The sequence below is a fragment of the Phascolarctos cinereus genome, unplaced genomic scaffold, assembly GCF_003287225.1.
Source record: "Phascolarctos cinereus isolate Bilbo 61053 unplaced genomic scaffold, phaCin_HiC Scaffold_6;HRSCAF=336, whole genome shotgun sequence".
In the NCBI taxonomy this organism is placed as follows: domain Eukaryota; kingdom Metazoa; phylum Chordata; class Mammalia; order Diprotodontia; family Phascolarctidae; genus Phascolarctos; species Phascolarctos cinereus.
In genome coordinates, this window is record NW_027556069.1 from 596,757 (window position 1) to 608,785 (window position 12,029).

Genomic DNA, 12,029 nt, shown 5'->3' on the forward strand with positions numbered 1-12,029 from the left:
CGGAACTAGAACGTGGTGGGAGGTGGTAAACCCCGGAACCGGATCAGCCAGAAATGAACTACGTCTCCCCAATTCTTCCTCTTCCGCCTCCTCCGGGGGCGGGGGGAAGTAGAGAAAGGGCGGTGGGGATCGGGGAGCGAATTGGGAGGAGAGAGAGGGGAGAGGCAGGAGGAGAGGGAAGGAGTAGGTGGAGGGAATGAGAGGAGGGGAGGGGGAGAAAGTGCTGGCAAGGCAGAAGCAGGGGCTAAGAGAGGGAGATAGGGAAGAGGGATGGGAATAGGCAGATGGGGGAGGGAATGGGAATAGAAAAACAAGGGGAGGGGAGGAAGGAGATTGGGGGAGGGGAAGGAGAGGAGGAGGGTTGGAATTAGGAGAAGCCTCTTTAGGAGAGAGGGTGACCAACTGACTAACAGTTAACCCTCCCAACAGTTAACCCTCCCACCTTCCCCCCGCAGAGCCTCTGAGGCCTGAAGGGGTCAGGAGATCGGTCTGCACTGGGTCCAGCCTCTATAGGGCCTGGAAGAGGAGGGGAGGAAGGAAATGGGATGTGCAGGGGGATGTAGATGGGGGGGGCGGAGCCCCCTCAAGAGACATGGGGAGAGAGGAGAGACATACCCCAGCCAGACACCCAAGGGAATTTCCTAGGTTTGGGGGCAAGGTGAGCGATAAGGAAAAGGGAAAGGGAGGGAGAGTAAGTAATGAAGAAGCGGGAGGGATGAGGAGGGAGATGAGGACTCTCCAGTCTCTCTTCATTTGTGTGTGTACCTCTTTGTCCTTTAGGAAGCCCCTGCCACCCCCTCATCTCCTTTCTCCATCTCCAACCCCCCATCCCCAGGCCCAGGGTGCAGTTCTGGAAAGGGTAGGAGGAGGGAGGAAGGGAGTTGGGGGAAGGGAGGTTAGAGCCGCCTTAGGAGACAGAGCGAAATAGGGACAGAGAGCAGGGAGAGACAGAGACTGAGAGGAGGGAAAAAAAGAAAACCTCAGAAACCAAACCAAAAAAGATTAGACCCATCTGTTACTCACTGTGATGCAATCAAAAAGGATTCAAACTTGCAGACTAAATAGTGTCATCCCAAAGAATTGGTGTGACAAGGGTTAAATCAGAGAAGCAAAATCATTTCCTCAAACAAAGTGACAAAAATGAGACAACATACCAAAACTTTTGAGATTCAGGCAAAGCAGTCCTTAGAGGGAGATAAATCTTTCTAAACATTTCATCAGTAGAAGAGAGAAAGGAAAGATAACACAAACAAAAATTTAAAAAAATCCTTGGAGGTTACACCTGCCAACTGAGGTGTCTGGCTGTGGAGATTTCAGACCCTCAACCTGATGGCTGGCAGTCCACCAACTCCCCTGCGGTGGGGAGAGGAGCATTGGCTATGATTAGTCACCACCTTAAGGGCAGTGAATGCTCAGCAGCTTTTGTCATCCTTGCTTTACAAATGGCACTGTGGAAAGTTTAAGCTTTGTCACAGGCCAATGTGGACCCCTCCCCTCCACTCCTGCCTCCTCCTCAGATGGGAACCAGGGTCAGACTTAACCATTGTCTCTCCCAACTCTTAACTTCTCAGTCCCAGACTGAGGGGGTTCCCCTAAGGGCATGGGTGTGCCCTTTCCTCAATATTAAATGCATGCAAGTTCTTTATCCTGGCAAGTGCCCAATGGAACCATGCATCTCTGTGGCAGTATAGCCTCTCCCACAGTAGACTCTAATGAGGATTGCACCCAGGTGGGATGGCCAGGCCATTAACTATACTCAGGGCCCATTCCCTGAATCCCAAATACTTTGGCCTATACAGGGTCCATAAGCACAACCTTTATTTTTTTTTCCTGGTGGTGGCAATTGGGGTTAAGTGACTTGCCCAGAGTCACAGAACTTGTAAGTGTTATGTGTCTGAGGCTCGATTTGAACTCAGATCTTCCTGACTCCAGGGCTGGTGCTCTATACACTGCGCCACCTAGCTTCCCCAAGGACTACCTTTGAGGGACTGTTAGAGACATCAGATTCCACTGGTCTGCCAGGGTCTACCTACCTTGGAAAAGGTCACATGAGGCAGAATGCATGATCCACAACTTAGCCACCATAGCACTTAGAGTCAATGAAGCAAATAAGGCCACATGTGACCAGGAAAGAAACCTACACTACACCTCACTCATGGTTTTAGAACACTGCATTTTCCTGAATTATCTGCCACTTAGTGACAGAGATGTCTGTGGCCTAAACAGCACCTCTAAAAGCACCTTGCTTTTGTGGGATACCAGTAGAGCAGTTGATGGATGTGTTTGGGGAATGGGCCACCTGGCTTGATGCATTCTAGCAGATAGAGAGCTATGGCATTCGTTCTCAGGGTCCAGGCTGGACTCTTTGGGAAGGTAGTTCTCCTACAATCAATTATCCTAATGCTCATCCTAAGTATCATCATTTCTACTTTGGTCCAATGTGTCCTAAGATGTATCCAATGGACAGTACCCTAGCCCTTTGAGGTCTGGTTCTTGTTGTTTGTCCTTCATTCTCAAAGAGGACCAACTGGTGGGTTGAAGTGTCATGATTGAAATTAAGGTAAACTGAGGCATAAAGTTATGAATACATTCCATTTATTGGTAAGGCTAGCATTTACCAATAAAATGGTTCTCGTGGCTCCTTAGTCAGCCAAAAGACCACAAGATAGGGCTTACTAGCCTTCATATAGTTTTGGAAAGTATAAGGAAAGAACAGAGAACAAAGAACAGTATCACAGATGGAAAACAACAGGACTGGTTACAAAGTCTGAAGTTCCATAGATGATGGGAAACAATATGATTGGATGGGAGTCTGGAATGCAAGGCTAGCAACAACCTCTCCTTCCATTTCTTTGCTATGGGAAACTCATTGGTAGTGTCTGCCTGGATGGTTAGTTAGTGTCACAGCAATAACAGACCAGATTTTCTTGAAATCTGCCAGTGTTACAGATAACAGACTTCTTGGTGTTCATCTACATCTTGTAAGGTTTATTGGCTAGATAACAGATCTCCCTCAATTGTACATGGGCATGCAAACCTCATTAGTAAGATTACACATTTCTTTGAGTTAACATGTGTCAACCTGGAAGTTCGGTTAAAAGAGGCAAACAAGCTAGGTGATATATGTTTATATATTGTTTATTCCCTTCTGGTTGTATGTTTTGATCTTTGTCACCAAAGGAAGATTCTATGGTCTGACTTTTTTTTGCACAGTTTGCTCATGATCCCATCCAATTACTTGAGTTATAAACTCTTTGTTAAGGTAGGGGGGGGTCTGCTTCCAGCATAGAGAATGTACTGTCCCAAGCTATGGCGGTTTTGTACAGCTGTTTTCAGAGATACTTTTAGAGACCTGTAAATATTCAGTTCTTCCAAGGTGGTATGATCAAGGGCTAGGTGTTTACTCCTTTTCTGGCCTGTGCTCTGGTCTATGAGTGACCACAAGCACTCTTCATTTTGCCTTGGAGCTGTGAGGAGGATTCTCTCTTCACAGCCACTACAAGCTCCACCATCCCAGCTCTCCTTCTTGCCCCAGGACCACCACCCAGAATTCTGACCCAGAATTCAACTCGAAAGCATATGGAAGTGATTGTTGATAGATCAAAATAAATTAATAAAATTTTAAAAAAAGATCAAAAGGGAAAAAAAAACATAAGAAAGAATAAAGTAAGTGAAAAAAATACGCTTAGATCTGTATTTAGAATTCATCAGTTTTATCTGGATATGGATAACATTTTCCTTCATGAGTCCTTTGTACTTGTCTTTGATCATTGTATTGCTGAGAAGACCTGAGTCATTCATAGTTGATCATCACACAATATTGTTGATACTGTGTACAATTTTCTACTCTTTTCACTTTGCATCAATTTGTACAAGCCTTTCCAGGTTTTTCTGAAATGTGCCTGTTCAGCATTTCTTACAGCATGATGACATTCCATTACATTCATATACCACAGCTTGTTCAGCCATTCCCCAACTTACAGTCATCCTCTCAGTTTCCAATTCTTTGCCACCACGAATAGGACTGCTATAAATATTTTTGCACACGTAGGTCCTTTTCCCTTTTTTATGATCTCTTTGGGATACAGCCCTAGTAGTGGTATTGCTGGATCAAAGGGCATGCACAGTTTGATTGCCCTTTGGGCATAGTTCCAAATTGCTTTCCAGAATGATTGGATCAGTTCTCAACTCCACAAATGGTACATTAGTGTCCCAATTTTCCCACGTCCTTACCAACATTTACCATTTTCCTTTTTTGTCATATTAGCCAAACTTATTGGTGTGAGGTGGTACCTTAAAGTTGTTTTAATTTTTATTTCTCTAATCAATAGTGATTTAGAGTACTTCTTCATGTGCTTTTAGATAGCTTTGATTTCTTCATCTGAAAACTGCTTGTTTGTGTCCTTTGACCATTTATCAATTAGGGAATGGCTTATATTCTCATAAATTTGACTCAGTTCTCTATATATTTGAGAAAGGAGGGCTTTATCAGAGACACTTGTTGTAAAGAATGTTTCCCAGCCTTCTGCTTTTCTTCTGATCTTGGTTTCATTGGTTTTGTTTGTACAAAAGCTTTTCAATTGAATATGATCAAAATTATCTATTCTATATTTCATAATGTTCTCTATCTCTTGTTTAGTCATGAATTCTTTCCCTCCCCATAGATCTGACAGGTAGAATATTCCTGCTCTTCTAATTTGATTGCTTCATTTTCTCTGGTACCTTTTTTTTTTTTTAGCAAGATATAGTTTCCTTCCTCTTTTTTTGCTTTTACTTTGTCTAAGATCAGGATTGCTATCCCTGCCTTGTTTTCCTTCATCTGAAGCACAATAGATTCTGTTCCAGCCTCTTACACTTAATCTGTGTGTCTCTCTGCTTCAAGTGTGTTTCTTGTAAGCAACATATTGTAGGATTCTGGTTTTTGATCCACTCTCCTATTCACTTCCGTTTCATGGGAGAGTTTATCCCATTCACATTCACAGTTATGATTACTACCTGTGTATTTCCCTCCATCCTATTCTTCCTCCTGTTTGTCCTCTCTCTCCTCTCACCCTTTCCCACATCACCAGTGTTTTGCTTCTTACTATCACCTCTCTTGATCTGCCCTCTTTTCCATCAGTCTCCACCTTCCCCTTTACTTAATCTCCTTCCCACCTACTTCCCTGTCAGGTAAGAAAGATTTCTATATTCATCTGATTGTGTATATCATTCCCTCTTTGAGCCAATACTGATGACAGTAAGGTTCAAGTGATGTCCATCACCCCCCCATCTTCCTCCCCACTGTAATAGGTCTCACCTCTTCATGTGAGATAATTTGCCCCATTCTACCTCTCCCTTCCTTCTGAACCCATTGTACTCCTCTTTCTCACTCTTTAATTTTTTTTTATGTCACTCCCTCAAATACAATGTATATCCGTGTCTATGTATATTCCTTCTATTTGTACTGCCAGTGATAGAATTTTGATATAGGAGGTCAAATTTTTGGTTTATTTCTGGTCTTCTTATGAAGGCTTGAAATCCTTCTATTTCATTGAATGGCCATTTTTTTTCCTTTGAAGTATTTTGCTTAATTTTGCTCAGTAAGTGATTCTTGGTTGTAGTCCTAGATCCTTTGACCTTCAGAATCTTGTGTTCTATGACCTCTGATCCTTTAACGCTACAGCTGCCAAGTCCTGCATGATCCTGATTGTGGTTCCCTGATATTTGAATTGTTTCTTTCTGGATATTTGTAGTATTTTTTTCCTTGACCCTTAGTTCTGAAATTTAACTATATTATTTCTTGGGGGGTTTATGTTGGAATCTCTTTCCTGAGGTGATTGGTGGATTCTTTCAATGCCTATTTTGCCCTCTGGTTCCAGGACATCAGGACAGTTTTCCCTGATAATTTCTTGAAAGATGCTGTTCAGGTCTTCCTTTTGATTATGGCTTTCAGGTAGTACAATGATTATGATATTGTCTCTCCTGGATCTATTTTCCAGGTCATTTGTTTTTCCATGAGTTATATTACATTTTCTTCCATTTTTTCATCCTTTTGAATTTGATTGATTCAAGATGTCTGATAGATCCATTAGCTTCGACTTGTCCAATTCTATCTTTTAAGGTGTTGTTTTCCTCAATTAGCTTTTTCACTTTCTTTTCCATTTGGCCAATTGTACTCTTTAACGAGTTGCTTTCATCAGTGGATTTTTGTATCTCCTTTTCTATTTGGCCAATTCTACATTTTAAGCAGTTTTCCAAGCTACTGAGTCTTTTTTTTTCATAATTTTCTTGCATCACTCTCATTTCTTTGCCCCATTTTTCTTCCATTTCTCTTATATGATTTTTAAGCTCCTTTTTGAACTCTTCCATGAGCTCTTTCTGGGCTTGAGACCATTTCCCATTTTTCTTTGGGATTTTGCCCATAGGTGTTTTGACATTATTGTCCTCTTCTGAGTTTGTGTCTTGGTCTTCCCTGTCATCAAAACAACTTTCTATTGTTAAATGCTTTTTGTTGTTATTGTTGTTATTTTTTTGCTCATCTTTTTGGGGCCTTTTCCTTTTCTTTTAAATTTGATCTCTGCTCCCAGACTGGAAGGGGCTCTATCTCAGGCTTCTTGTGCCAGTGGCTGCAGGCCCTGGCTGTTTACCTGGTGCTGTGGTGATGTTGCTCTGAGGCCCATGGGGGACTCTTGTGTCTGGTGCTGTGTTGAGGGTGTGTGGTGGGGGATGGCTGGTGCTGCTGGAGGCTGTAGGGGTCTGGCCACTTACCTGGTGCAGAGCTGGGGCCCTAGTCATGGTATCTGGCATGTACTGAGGCCAGGTGGGGGTTTTCTGTGTTTCCCTGGGGCTACACTGAGCATATGGAGGGCCAGCCACTGGAGGATGCCTGCCTGCCCAGAGTAGGGGAGAGTAGGGTGGGGTGATCATGGTGGGGTCCTGGTTTTGGCATTTGCCTGTTCTACCACACTGGGGCTTAGGATCTCATACTGATTTGCTGAGGTGGGGCTTGCTGCTGGCTTGCTGGGACACCTCCTGTCCTTGAATGCACTCCCTTTTTAGCTGAGTGAGATGGACCTTTCTTGCCAATCCTCCAAGTATCCTGAGCTAAAAGACCTCTCCACCCTATTTTTCCATGGCTCCACTGTTCCAGGATTTGTTCTGGGGTGCTATTTTATGATTATTTGGTTGTCTTGAGGTGAATGTGGAAGAGCTATAGTGATTTATTGCATACTCCACCATCTTGGCTCCCAGAAGTCCATTAACCTTTTAGCCTTTTGACCACTAGAAGACAGGGTGTAGCTTCACCTAGCATAATCTACACCACCTCCCTGGTGATAGCTTATCTAAAACCACTATTAAGGAAGAGAATCACTACAAAACTGCTACAAACAAAGCCTCAAAGAAAAACACACCTTGGGTACTAATTCAACTAGATTTCCTGGAAGAAATGAAGACACAAAAGAACAAAAAATGATTTTAAAAAATCAAGTAAGAGTGGTAGAGAAAAATCGGGAAAAGAAATGAGAACAATGCAACAAAATTATGCAAAGAAAATTAACAGCTTGGTAAAAGAGGCACAACAATACTGAGTAAGATAACTCCTTAATAACCAGAATTGGTGACCTTATTCCACCAAAGTTACCAATGATCTCCTAATTGCCAAATTAAATGGACTTTCCTCATTTCCCATTCTCCTCAACCTCCCTGCAGGCTTTGACACTGTTGATCACCTTCTCTTTAATCTTCTTTCCTGTCTAGGTTTTCTGATGTTATCTGCTCTCTCCTGGTTCCCCTCCTGTCCTGCCACTCCCCAGTCTTTTTTGCTGGATCCTCATTCAGATCACACCCTTTAACCACAGGTGTCCCAGAGGGTTTTGTTCTGGGCCCTCTTCTCTTCTTCCTTTATATTACTTCACTTGCTGATCTCTTCAACTCTTATGCATTTAATTACCATTTTTATGCTGCTGATTCTACCTATCCTGCCTTAACCTCTCTGCTGATCTTCAGTTTTACATCTCCAACTGACTTTCAGACATCTTGAATTAGATGTAGAATCTTAAACTCAACATGTCCCACACAGAATTAATTATCTCTTCCAGTAAACCTTCTCCCTTTCTAACTTCCCTATTGCTATAGAGAGCAACACTATCTTCCCAATCCCTCACATTTTAACCTTGGAGTTATCTGCAACATTTAGCTCTCACCCACCACATCCAATCTGTTGCCAAGGCCTGTAGATTTTGCCTTTGTGACATCTCTGACCTGTGCCCCCTTCTTTTCTCTGATGCTGCCATCCCTCATCCCCTCCCGCTTGCCCCACTGCCCAGCTGTTGGTGGGTCTGCCTGCCTTGAGTCTCCCCCTGCTCTAACCCATCCTCCATTCATCCACCAAGTGGTTTTCCTAAAGTTCAGGTCTGACCATGTCACCCCCTTACTCACTAAATTCCAGTGTCTCCCTGTCACCTTCATGGTCAAATACAGAATCCTGTTTGTCAATCAAAGCACTTATAACCTAACCCCAGTTTGCTTTTTTTTTTTTTGCTGTTAGATAGGTATATATTTATTTATAGAAAATTTGAAAAATATACATGAATTTTATTTTACTTATCTGGAATGGAGCTAAAAAGAACAGTTTTGTTCTTTTTTTTTTTTTCCAAATTAAAGAGAAGCAGATGGAAGTGAGAAAGGTAAGCTATACATTTGGCCACTGTCACTTTTTAGTTTGTGCCTAATGTTTGTCTTTTTTTAAATATCAAATGGAAAGGTTGTCTTATCTCTGAAAAAAAATGTTCATTTTTAACGTATGAGCTTTCCTTGTACCAGTTTTACCTTTCATAAAACCCAAGAATAATAAAACAAAAAACGTTAAATCACATTTCAATATGACTCCTTATCTTTAAAACAAACATTTTGTTCCAAAAAAGCATATACAATGAAATACTGAAACAAACAAAAAAAAATCAGTAGCTGGGGAGGAGTGGGGGAAAGGGCCACAAGATGGAGGAGCATGAAATCTAAGGAACATATTCCAAGATAAATAAAATGAGGTATTAATAGTTATGAATCATTTTGGTGAACTAACGCATCTCATATGAAAATTAGCACAATGCTTCTTTCTTTTATTAAGTCTGGCAATTTCACAATATTTTGCAACATTTTCAACATGTAAAAAAGTCAAATGCTGACTAGTAGTGGATTATTGTTATTTTATATAATTAGAAACAGCAAGTTCACATTTAAGATTCTGCAAAGCTAGCAAAAAATAAAAATACCTGGCTTTTGAACATACTGTATCATGAAAACAAAAAAAAAATCAATATAATTTATTCATTTTTCTTTACAAAATTACAGCCAAGCAGTATAAAAGAAGGATGTTAATAATGAAGATACCACACATATTGTTGACATGTAGATCTTATACACTGAAATGTTACATCTGTACCCTGAAACACCATGTATCAAGAGCTAAATCAAGTTAATATAGGTTCATCACTCAGGTTTGAAAAAATGATTTGAAAACTTCCTTATTATATTTCACATATTCAATTAAAAGGCTTTCTACTAATCCAAGACAATGGACTCTACTACTCATTTAAAGAATTGTCTTCTTTGTTGGCAGTATAAAATTTTTGTCCAATATCAAAATTCTGGCGAAGCACAAAGTTGAAGGCATTTTCTAGTGTATGCATACATTTCTCACAGGGGTGCTGAGGAGGTATGGGTGTAATAGCTTAGATTTCACACTAAGTTTCTGCTGAGCTTTTGTGAAAGCAAATAACTCAACTATAAGGCAAGTAAAAATCACCCCCACAGAACTCTGGTGAGTTTCCACTTGGCCATCTTTTCTGTGTAAACCTCAAGAATATAATCTTAAGTAAAAACTCTTGAAATAATTTTACACATTTATAGAGAGAGCATGGGCTGAAAGGACATATAAACATGACCTAACAATGGGACTTTTACTAGTTCAGAATCCTCTCAAACAATACCAAATGACTTTGGGAGGATCACCGTAAGGTCTTAATTTCAATGTTAATCTTCATTAAAATATCTCCTTTTGTGCTATTCTAACAACTACAATCAGCATAAAGAACATTGTATTTACCCAAATGATTAAATTGTAAATTTTTGTGTATACCAGGTAGCAACTTAAGTCTCAGTTATGTACTTGTGCTTCCGTTCTGGGGTACTTAATTGAAGAGGAATTCATTTCTACAGGATTACATCTTGCTGAAGCATTCCTTAGCATTGGTCCAAACTTGAATTCCCTTTTTGCACATACTAATTTGCATAACTGCATAGTTTATGAGAGCCTCCTTTAAATCATGGTTCTTTTGCTCTTTGAAGCATTCAATATCTACCCAAGCAGCTTTCACTAATTCTCTGCCTTCCAGATTTTTAGACTTCAGTTGTTCTTGTCCTTCATTTATTTGTTCCTCTAGCACTTTTATTCTGGCTTCTCTTTGCTCTGGAGTTTCTTGACCAAACAGCTTACTAGTCATTCCTTTCAGGGAGAATGTCCTCACAGTCCCTGATGCGAGCTCTTTGCACTATTGCTTTTTGGATGCCAGATCCTGAGCAGCCATCTACAAGTCACATTTCGTTAGTTCATGTTTCCTACAAACCGCTCTTAATGCTTCTGCATAGAAAAGATATTCCTTCAGCTGATCTGCACAATGCTCCTCTTCTTCTAAAATATCATCAATAGAAGCTGCATATACATCCATATGATGTCTTGCACTCTGTAGTGCATCTCCCATTTCTTTTTCTATGGCACTCCATTCACTGAAAACTCTGCCATAATTTCCATGAACTTTATAGACACTATGGAGTCGGTCTGCCACTCTGGCTCTGACTCGAAGAAGGTGTGAGATGACAGATTGTAGTTCATCATCATAGTGTTTAGATCAGTAAACCTCCTTTAGCTGGAACCCTGTTTCATTCACTGTCTCCTTCCAGTTATTTTCCTGTGTTAAAAACAAGTAGAAAATTTTGTCTTCAGAAAGGACAGAATGTGAAGCCGAGAAAGTTTTCCAAACCAATTCTTCATCTTTCCACAAAATCAGGGTCCATGTTGTTTGCAGAGTTTATGCCAAACTAATTGGACAACAATATGTGGATAGTAAGCTAGCAAATAGTTTCTCAATAATTCAAATTTGCTATACCATCTCCAAACAGAGTCTGTAAGAACACTCTGGCCATCACTAGATTCAACTGATCTTGTCTCAATGAGGTAAACTGTGTAAGTTTCTTGCACGTTCATGGCATTTCTTCCAGTCCTTTTTTCTGCTTCTGAAACAGTAATTTCAATTTTCTTCGACCAAAAACTACCTCCTGTCATCGTGGCATCCCTGGAGCCTCCGAGGCGGCCCTCAGCCCCGCATCCGATCCCAGCAGCTTCCTCATCCCCTGCTCCCTGCTCCATGGCGACCCCACTTCCATTTCTTTCCAGTCTTCTTGCAGCTCCTTCCCTGCTGAGTACTTGATCCAGTGGCCCGGCCCTTACTACTGTTCCAAGAACAAGACCCTCCATCTCTCAGCTCTGGGCGTTTTCTCTGGCTGTCCACCCTGCCTGGAATGCTCTCCCTCCTCAACCCTGCCTCTCCTGGCTTCCTTCAATTCCCAGCTAATATCCCCCTTCTACAGGAAGTCTTTTTCAAACCCTTTTAATTCTAATGCCTTCTCTCTCTTAAAGGTGTCCTATTTACCCTATTTTGTTTTCTATTTGAAAACAAACGTATTTGTTTACTTATCTCCCCCATTAGATTGTGAGTCCTTTGAGGGCAGGGACCGTCTTTTGCCTCTTCTTGTATTCCCAGCACCTAGCACGGTGCCTGGCACATAGTAGGCAAATAATCTGTTACTTACTGCCTGGCTGATATTGAGACATAAATGTGTGTTGTCTCTAGCAATAGGATATGAGCTCCTTGAGAACAAGAGCTTTCTCATTTTTGCCTTTGTATCCCCAGCACCTGGTGTAGTGCCTAGTCTATAAATGCTTTTTGGTCAGTTAATGTCCATTTAAAGATATAGCCCAGTCTTTTGGTGAC

The 12,029-nt window shown here is 41.3% G+C and overlaps 1 pseudogene; it reads right to left on the bottom strand.

Moving 5' to 3' along the window:
* Positions 1–10,115: 10,115 nt before the first annotated feature.
* LOC110202237 (sorting nexin-4 pseudogene) lies at positions 10,116–11,320 on the bottom strand (annotated as a pseudogene).
* Between the last annotated feature and the right edge of the window lie 709 nt (positions 11,321–12,029).